The following is a 9,614-nucleotide window of genomic DNA, read 5'->3' on the forward strand; positions in this document are numbered from 1 at the left end:
ATACCATTGGCCTTCCTGATCACTTGCTGTACCTGTATACTATCCTTTTGTGTTTCGTGCACAAGTACCCCAGGTCCCGCTGTACTGCAGCACTTTGCAATCTTTCTCCATTTAAATAATAACTTGCTCTTTGATTTTTTCTGTCAAAGTGCATGACCTCACACTTTCCAACATTATACTCCAGCTGCCAAATTTTTGCCCACTCACTTAGCCTGTCTATGTCACTTTGAAGATTTTTTGTGTCCTCCTCACACATTGCTTTTCCTCCTATCTTTGTATCATCAGCAAACTTGGCTACGTTACACTCAGTCCCTTCTTCCAAGTCGTTAATATAGATTGTAAATAGTTGGGGTCCAAGCACTGATCCCTGTGGCAACCGGCTAGTTACTGGTTGCCAACCAGAGAATGAACCATTTATCCCGACGCTCTCTTCTCTGTTAGTTAGTCAATCCTCTATCCATGCTAATATATTACCCCCAACCCCGTGAACTTTTATCTTGTGCAGTAACCTTTTATGTGGCACCTGTGGTAGTTGGAGATTGCAACTCATCGGAAATTTACTGGGACAATAATGTCTTTGGACTTTCAGAAGGCTTTCGACAAGGTCCCACACAAGAGATTAATGTGCAAAGTTAAAGCACATGGGATTGGGGGTAGTGTGCTGACATGGATTGAGAACTGGTTGTCAGACAGGAAGCAAAGAGTAGGAGTAAATGGGGACTTTTCAGAATGGCAGGCAGTGACTAGTGGGGTACCGCAAGGTTTTGTGCTGGGGCCCCAGCTGTTTACACTGTACATTAATGATTTAGACGAGGGGATTAAATGTAGTATCTCCAAATTTGCGGATGACACTAAGTTGGGTGGCAGTGTGAGCTGCGAGGAGGATGCTATGAGGCTGCAGAGCGTCTTGGATAGGTTAGGTGAGTGGGCAAATGCATGGCAGATGAAGTATAATGTGGATAAATGTGAGGTTATCCACTTTGGTGGTAAAAACAGAGAGACAGACTATTATCTGAATGGTGACAGATTAGGAAAAGGGGAGGTGCAGCGAGACCTGGGTGTCATGGTACATCAGTCATTGAAGGTTGGCATGCAGGTACAGCAGGCGGTTAAGAAAGCAAATGGCATGTTGGCCTTCATAGTAAGTGGATTTGAGTACAGGGGCAGGGAGGTGTTGCTACAATTGTACAGGGCCGTGGTGAGGCCACACCTGGAGTATTGTGTACAGTTTTGGTCTCCTAACCTGAGGAAGGACATTCTTGCTATTGAGGGAGTGCAGCGAAGGTTCACCAGACTGATTCCCGGGATGGCGGGACTGACATATCAAGAAAGACTGGATCAACTGGGCTTGTATTCACTGGAGTTCAGAAGAATGAGAGGGGACCTCATAGAAACGTTTAAAATTCTGACGGGGTTAGACAGGTTAGATGCAGGAAGAATGTTCCCAATGTTGGGGAAGTCCAGAACCAGGGGACACAGTCTAAGGATAAGGGGGAAGCCATTTAGGACCGAGATGAGGAGAAACTTCTTCACCCAGAGAGTGGTGAACCTGTGGAATTCTCTACCACAGAAAGTTGTTGAGGCCAATTCACTAAATATATTCAAAAAGGAGTTAGATGAAGTCCTTACTACTAGGGGAATCAAGGGGTATGGTGAGAAAGCAGGAATGGGGTACTGAAGTTGCATGTTCAGCCATGAACTCATTGAATGGCGGTGCAGGCTAGAAGGGCCGAATGGCCTACTCCTGCACCTATTTTTTATGTTTCTATGTTTCTATGTTTCTATGTCTCTACTGCTAAGATAGGGAAAGGATTTCTAAAATTAATAGAAGATGGTTTTATGAATTTGTTTGTGAAAGAGCCAACAAGAGGGGAAATCACGTTGGATTTGATTGAGTAATAGGGATGATCAAATCCCCAACACAAAGCTGGGTGAGCCTTTAAGTATCAGCGATCACAACGTGATCACATTTGACATTACAAGGATTTCTAGGGTTAAGAAATACCGAAACTAAATTGGCAATTTTTTAGAGGACCGACTTTATGAACTTGTCAGAATGGGTGGAAGGTTTAAACATTGTTAGGGGAATGGAGGAACTATGGAGATTTTTCAGGGGGGTGATTCTGAATTCGATGGACCAATGTGTACGCACACAGAGCAACCTGCCTGTTTGAAAAGGAAAAAAGAAAATTAAAAAAAGTAAAGAACGAAAGACTTGTAGTTATATAGTGCCTTTCAGGACTTCAGGATTTCCCAAAGCACTTTACATCCACTGTTGAAGTGGAGTCACTATTGTATTGTCACAAATGCGGCAGCCAATTTGCACACAGCAAGTTCCCACAAACCGCAATGTGCTAATGGCCAGATAATCTGTTTTTTTTTTGTTTATGTCGATTGAGATTGAAATATTGGCTAGGACACTAGGGAGAACTCCACTGCCCTTCTACAAAATAGTGATTAGGAATCTTTTACGTCCACCTGAGAGAGCAGACGGGGCCTCGGTTTAACGTTTCATTCGAAAGACGGCATCTCCGACAGTGCAGCACTCCCTCAGCACTGCACTGGAGTGTCAGCCGAGATTTTTGTGCACAAGTCCCTGGAGTGGGACTTGAACCTACAACCTTCTGACTCAGAGGCGAGTGTACTACCCACTGAGCCACAGCTGGTAAAAGTAGGAATTTAAGGCCACGAGGGACAATGGCACAGAGTTAAGATAGATTCAGAAGCAAAAAGCATCAAAATGGCAGACAAACTTTTTGAATTGAATATGGCAAAAAAAAAGAAGGATGATAATAAAATGTTTTTTATTAAGAGAAATATAAAAACAAAGGATGGAGTGAGGCCTCTAAAATGGGATTGAATGAGGGCATGACAACTGATGCTACACAGGCTGCAAAAGTGCAAAATATGTTTTTTGCCTCTGTTTTTACCAAAGAGGAGACTGGAGAAGCTGGGATTGTTCTCCTGAGAGCAGAGAAGTTGAAGGGGAAATATATAGAATCATAGGAATTTACAGCACAGAAGGAGGCCATTCGGCCCATAGCGTCCATGCTGGCCGACAAAGAGTTATCTATCCTAATCCCACTTTCCAGCTCTCGGTCCGTAGCCTGTAGGTTACGGCACTTCAAGTGCACATCCAAGTGCTTTTTAAATGTGGTGAGGGTTTCTGCCTCTACCACCCTTTCAGGCAGTGAGTTCCAGACTTCCCACCGCCCTCTGGGTGAAAACATTTCACCTCAAATCCCCTCTAAACCTCCTACCAACTACTTTAAATTTATGCCCCTGGTTGTTGACTCCTCTGTTAAGGGAAATAGGTCCGCCCTATCCACTCTATCTAAGCCCCTCATAATTTTATACACCTCAATAAGATTTCCCCTCAGCCTCCTCTGTTCCAGAGAAAACAACTCCAGCCTATCCGATCTTTCTTCATAGCTAAAATGCTCCAGTTCAGGCAACATCCTCATAAACCTCCTCTGTACCCTCTCTAATGCAATCATATCGTTCCTGTAATGTGGTGACCAGAACTGCACTGCACCAATTAGTACTGATGTAATAGAGATGCTCAAAATTATGAGGGGATTTAATATAGTTAACAGGGCAAAACTGTTCCCACTGGCAGGAAGGTCGGTAACCAGAGGACATAGATTTAAGGTCATTGGGAAAAGAGCCAGAGGGGAGATGAGGAGAATTTTAGTTGTGCAGCGAGTTGCTATGATCTGGAATGCACTGCCTGAAAGTAGTAACTTTCAAAATGGAATTGGATAAATACTTGAAGGGAGAAATTTGCAGGGCTATGGGGGAAGAGCACGTAAGTGCGACTGATTGGGGAGCTCGTTCAAAGGGTCGACACAGGCAAGATGGCCTGGGTGGCCTCCTTCTGTGCTGTATGATTCATTTTTTGCTCTGGAGTGGGAACTAGATGGTGTTGCAGAGGTATGTTGTGACACTATTTACGTTACAACCAATTAGTACTAATTGGTACATTAGAGCAGGCAGGGGAGTGCGATTATTTGGCTAGCTCTTTCAAAGAGCCGGAACAGGCAGGATGGGTCAAATGGCTTCCTTCTATGTTGTATCGTTCTATGATTCTATCTAGGATTCTAAGGTTGCTGAACAGCTGTGCAAACTTAAGGTAAATAAATCTCAGGGGTCGGATAAGATTCATTTGAGGATCCTTCAGGAACGAAGGGAGGAAATTGCAGGATCTCTGGCACAAGTGTTATAGAAATCACTCAATACTGGAGAGGTGGCTGGGGATTGGAGTGTTGGATCATTGCTATCCTTCAATTCTAAATAACAGATTTGTCGATGCAAGAGACAGTAATATGTCAGATCATTGACTAACTTGATTGTTTATCGTTTGGCAAAGGTTCACTTCAAGACTACGTAGAGAGCTGCACATGGAAGCATTGCGTCGAGATAGTCGCGGGCAACGGAATCTCTTCGGGCACTGCAAGTGATGGCACAGCCTGGCCGTTCACAGTACCTCTCCTTAAAGGTAGTAAATGTCCGCAACCTAGTCCTGCTTTGTACCCCTTGGTTAAACAGTTTAACAAATCAGCCTCCTGCGCAGCTGATCACGTTACCAATTTCTGTTGTCTAATTTAGATAACTGCATCAGTTTGCACTATCGTTGACTCTCGACCAGCACCTTTACTGTTTTAATGAAAACTAGAAATAGACACTGGGGATGAAATTGGGTGTGCTAACGGGGTGCAAATGGCTTTACGATCACATTGACTCCCGCCATATTCGGTGGGAGTTTTGTGGCGCCGCTACAGTGTTGCGCTCCGATCTCCTTCACCCGGAGATCGTGACGTCATCGGCGTGTGTATCGCCCCGGTAGCGCCCCTGACCCGAAATTGCCTTCTGCCCCCTGCAGGAGCGCTGAGCGAAAACACCGACAGCTGCAGGAGGCGTGCATCGAGCGGCCGGCCGCTTCGGGGGCGACGCTTAAAGGCGAGGTTGCCGAGGTAAGTAAAAAAAAAAAAAAGTACCTTTTTTCTTCCAGCTTTTTTCGCGGGTTCCTGCCCGCGATCGATCACTCTGCGTGAGAGCCAGGCTGGTCGCACGGGATCACGGCTGCCGTCGTGGTCCAGGTAAGTTGTTTTTATTGTGCAGAGCCTGCAGCATTGTCCCTTCCCCTTAAGGGTGGGACAGAGCTTTTCAACGTGGCAGCGCTGTACGGCCCAGTGTACAGCGATGCTCCACTCACCACCCTGCTGCTGACGATTGCATTCCAAGAAGGAATTGGAGTGCTTGATTTTGTGCTCCACCTCCTTCTTGGATGCATACGGCGAATGTTTTAAAAGTTTGAAATCTTTAGCGCCTGGCGCTAACTTTCCAGCCTTCTCAAAGTTAGGGCCCCAAATGGGGTGATAGTGAATTTCTCGCCCACTGGGTTGCCCTAGTGTCATCAAAAAGATCTACCAAAAGTGCCCCCTTTATAGAACGGCACAACTAATAAAACCCAAACCAGAACAAAAGACAAAGGAAATGTAACAATTTAAATAATAAAATTTCCACCGATGTCCAGTACACACTCCATTCCTTGCGGTGCCCACTGGCCATTCAAGGCCTCAAGCTTACAGGCGGACACCACACACTCCTTCGCCAGGGCCACCTGGGTATGGACAAAGCTGTGGAAGAGAGCCAGAGCCAGAGGGCCTCATCCAACCTGGACCTGTGAATGGCCACCTTGGCCAGCTAGCACCTTGTCTAAGTCTCATTCTGTCTTGACATTTCAATGCTTTCTTCCGGAACTGTCTGACTTTGTCTGAGATGCAATTGTGGTTTTGTCAGGCCAACTCTAATCTGAACATGGTTATTTAACCCTATAAGATACGGAGACCAAAACTGTACGCAGTACTCCAGGTGTGGCCTCACCAATACCCTCTACAGTTGTAGCAGGACTTTGCTTTTATACTCTATCCCCCTTGAAATAAAGGCCAACATTCCATTTGCCTTCCTGATTACTTGCTTGTATCTGCATACTAACTTTTTGTGTTTCCTGCACAAGGACCCCCAGGTCCCTCTGTACTGCAGCACTTTGCAATTTTTCTCCATTTAAATTATAATTTGCTTTTTTATTTTTTCTGCCAAATTGGATAACCTCACATTTTCCCACATTGTACTCCATCTGCCAAATTTTTGCCCACTCACTTAGCCTGTCCATATACCTCTGCAGATTTTCTGTGTCCTCCTCACAATTTTCTTTCCCACCCATCTTTGTATCATTAGCAGACTTAGCTACATTACACTCGGTCCCTTCATCCAAGTCATTAATATAGATTGTAAATAGTTGAGGTCCCCGCACTGATCCCTGTGGCACCCCACTTACAGTTTTCCAGCCTGAAAATGATCCATTTATCCCACCTCTCATTTTTCTGTTAGTTAGCCAATCCTCTATCCATGCTAGTATATTACCCCCAACCCCGTGAGCTCTTATCTTGTGCAGTAACCTGTTATATGGAACATTATCGAATGTTTTCTGGAAATCCAAATACACGACATCTACTGGTTCCCTTTTATCCACCCTGCTTGTTACAGCCTTAAAAATTCCAGCAAATGTATCAAACATGATTTCCCTTTCATAAAACCATGTTGACTCTGCTTGACTGCATTATGATTTTCTAAATGTCCTGCTGCTCATCATCTTAGGCAGTCCCTCGGAGTCGAGGTTGACTTGCTTCCACATTAAAAAGGAGTTCTCAGATGGCTGTTAAGTCCAAGGCAGGAGCTATAGTCTCTGTCGCAGGTTGGACAGACTGTGGTTGAAAGTGCTGTTTTTTGGGTTGTCATGCGCTCCTTCCGCTATATCCGCTTGCTCCCGGTGAAGAGACTCGAAGTGTTCGACGCCCTCACGGATTATTCTCTTCCATTTTGAGCGATCTTGCGCCAGTGATTCCCAGGTGTCAGTGGGGCTGTGGCCTGTCCATCGAAGCTGATCGAGCGTTGTCAATGCTTCGATGCTGAAGATGTTGGCCTGCACAAGAACACTGACATTGTTGCTTTAAAAAAAGCTAGCCACCGCAGCAGCAGATTCAACAAAGGTCTCGAGGGAGCGGCAAACTCAAAATAGGCCACAAAATTAGACGTCATCAGAATCCAAGTAGCTGATTGGTTGCTTATCTTGGAGTGTGGTGGAGCCCAGTGGAGGGGCCGGGACCCAGAAGCAGGAGCGAGAGAAGTGGAGGTTGGAAGCGGCAAGGAGTGGCAGTCAGAAGTGGCGAGGAGGTCGGGATTGGAGAAGTGCGGAGATCGGACTGGGCGAGGAGCGGAGGTCGGGACGGGCGAGGAGCGAAGGTCGGCAGGGGCGAGGAGTGGAGGTCGGAAGGGGCGAGGAGCGGAGGTCGGAAGGGGTGAGGAGTGGAGGTCGGAAGGGGCGAGGAGCGGAGGTCGGAAGGGGTGAGGAGTGGAGGTCGGAAGGGGCGAGGAGCGGAGGTCGGAAGGGGTGAGGAGTGCAGGTCGGAAGCAGTGAGGAGCGGAGGTCGGACTGGGTGAGGAGCAGAAGTCGGAAGCAGTGAGGAGCGGAGGTCGGAAGGGGCGAGGAGCGGAGGTCGGACTGGGTGAGGAGCAGAAGTCGGAAGCAGTGAGGAGCGGAGGTCGGAAGGGGCGAGGAGCGGAGGTCGGAAGCGGCGAGGAGCGGAGGTCGGAAGGGGTGAGGAGCGGAGGTCGGAAGGGGCGAGGAGCGGAGGTCGGAAGGGGTGAGGAGCGGAGGTCGGAAGGGGCGAGGAGCGGAGGTCGGAAGGGGCGAGGAGCGGAGGTCGGAAGGGGCGAGGAGCGCAGGTCGGAAGCGGCGAGGAGCGGAGGTCGGAAGCGGTGAGGAGCGGAGGCCGGAAGGGGCGAGGAGCGGAGGTCGGAAGGGGCGAGGAGCGCAGGTCGGAAGGGGCGAGGAGCGGAGGTCGGAAGCGGCAAGGAGCGCAGGTCGGAAGCGGTGAGGAGCGGAGTTTGAGACGGGCGAGGAGCGCAGGTCGGGATCGGAGAGGAGCGGAGGTCGGGGTCGGAGAGGAGCGGAGGTCGGGGTCGGAGAGGAGCGGAGGTCGGAAGGGGCGAGGAGCGCAGGTCGGAAGCGGTGAGGAGCGGAGGTCGGAAGGGGCGAGGAGCGGAGGTCGGGACGGGCAAGGAGCGGAGGTTGGGGTCGGAGAGGAGCGGAGGTCGGGGTCAGAGAGGAGCGGAGGTTGGGGTCGGAGAGGAGCGGAGGTCGGGGTCGGAGAGGAGTGGAGGTCGGGACGGGCAAGGAGCGGAGGTCGGGGTCGGAGAGGAGCGGAGGTCGGGGTCGGAGGGGAGCGGAGGTCGGGGTCGGAGAGGAGCGGAGGTCGGAAGCGGTGAGGAGCGGAGGTCGGGACGGGCAAGGAGCGGAGGTCGGGGTCGGAGAGGAGCGGAGGTCGGGGTCGGAGAGGAGCGGAGGTCGGAAGTGGTGAGGAGCGGAGGTCGGGACGGGCAAGGAGCGGAGGTCGGGGTCGGAGAGGAGCGGAGGTCGGGGTCGGAGAGGAGCGGAGGTCGGAAGCGGTGAGGAGCGGAGGTCGGGACGGGCAAGGAACGGAGGTCGGGACGGGCAAGGAGCGGAGGTCGGGGTCGGAGAGGAGCGGAGGTCAGGGTCGGAGAGGAGCGGAGGTCGGGGTCGGAGAGGAGCGGAGGTCGGGGTCGGAGAGGAGCGGAGGTCGGAAGGTGCGATGAGCGGAGGTCGGAAGCAGTGAGGAGCGGAGGTCGGAAGGGGCGAGGAGCAGAGGTCAGAAGCGGGGAGGAGCAGAGGTCGGGATCGGAGAGGAGCAGAAGTCGGGGTCGGAGAGGAGCGGAGGTCGGAAGGGGCGAGGAGCGGAGATCGGAAGGGGAGTGGAGTGGAGGTCGGAAGGGGAGTGGAGTGGAGGTCGGAAGGGGTGAGAAGTGGAGGTTGGAAGGGGTGAGGAGTGGAGGTCGGAAGGGGTGAGAAGTGGAGGTTGGAAGGGGTGAGGAGTGGAGGTCGGAAGGGGTGAGAAGTGGAGGTTGGAAGGGGTGAGGAGTGGAAGTCGGAAGGGGTGAGGAGCGGAGATCGGAAGAGGCGAGAAGCGGAGGTCGGAAGCGGTGAGGGGCGGAGGTCGGAAGCAGTGAGGAGCGGAGATCGGAAATGGCGAGGTGCAGAGAAAGAGACCAACGAGGAACGTCCTATGAATTCCAGGGAGAGAGATCCTGTGGGAAGGAGGACAATGGACAGTAGGAATATGTTTGTATTTGTATATATGTACTAGGCTAATGCAGTGGAGCATGGTCTCCAGTTGTCTTGGATCTCCTTGCCATTGAACCAAGACCTTGCTCTGTCAAGCCCGTGTGGTAGCTGGTGTGCAATGGCCATCCCATGTCCTGCTACTACTTCCTTAATGATGGATTCCAGCATTTTCCCAATGACAGATGTTAGGTAACTGGTCTATAGTTTCCTGTTTTTTGTCTCCCTCCTTTCTTAAATAGGGGCGTTACATTTGCCGTTTTCTAGTCCGCTGGGATCTCTCCAGAATCTAGGGAATTTTGGTAGATTACAACCAATGCATCCACTATCTCTGCAGCCACCTCTTTTAAGACCCTAGGATGCAGGCCATCAGGTCCAGGGGACTTGTCCACCTTTAGTCCCATTAGTTTAC

This window comes from Pristiophorus japonicus, chromosome 2 (genome assembly GCF_044704955.1).
Source record: "Pristiophorus japonicus isolate sPriJap1 chromosome 2, sPriJap1.hap1, whole genome shotgun sequence".
Taxonomy (NCBI): Eukaryota; Metazoa; Chordata; class Chondrichthyes; family Pristiophoridae; genus Pristiophorus; species Pristiophorus japonicus.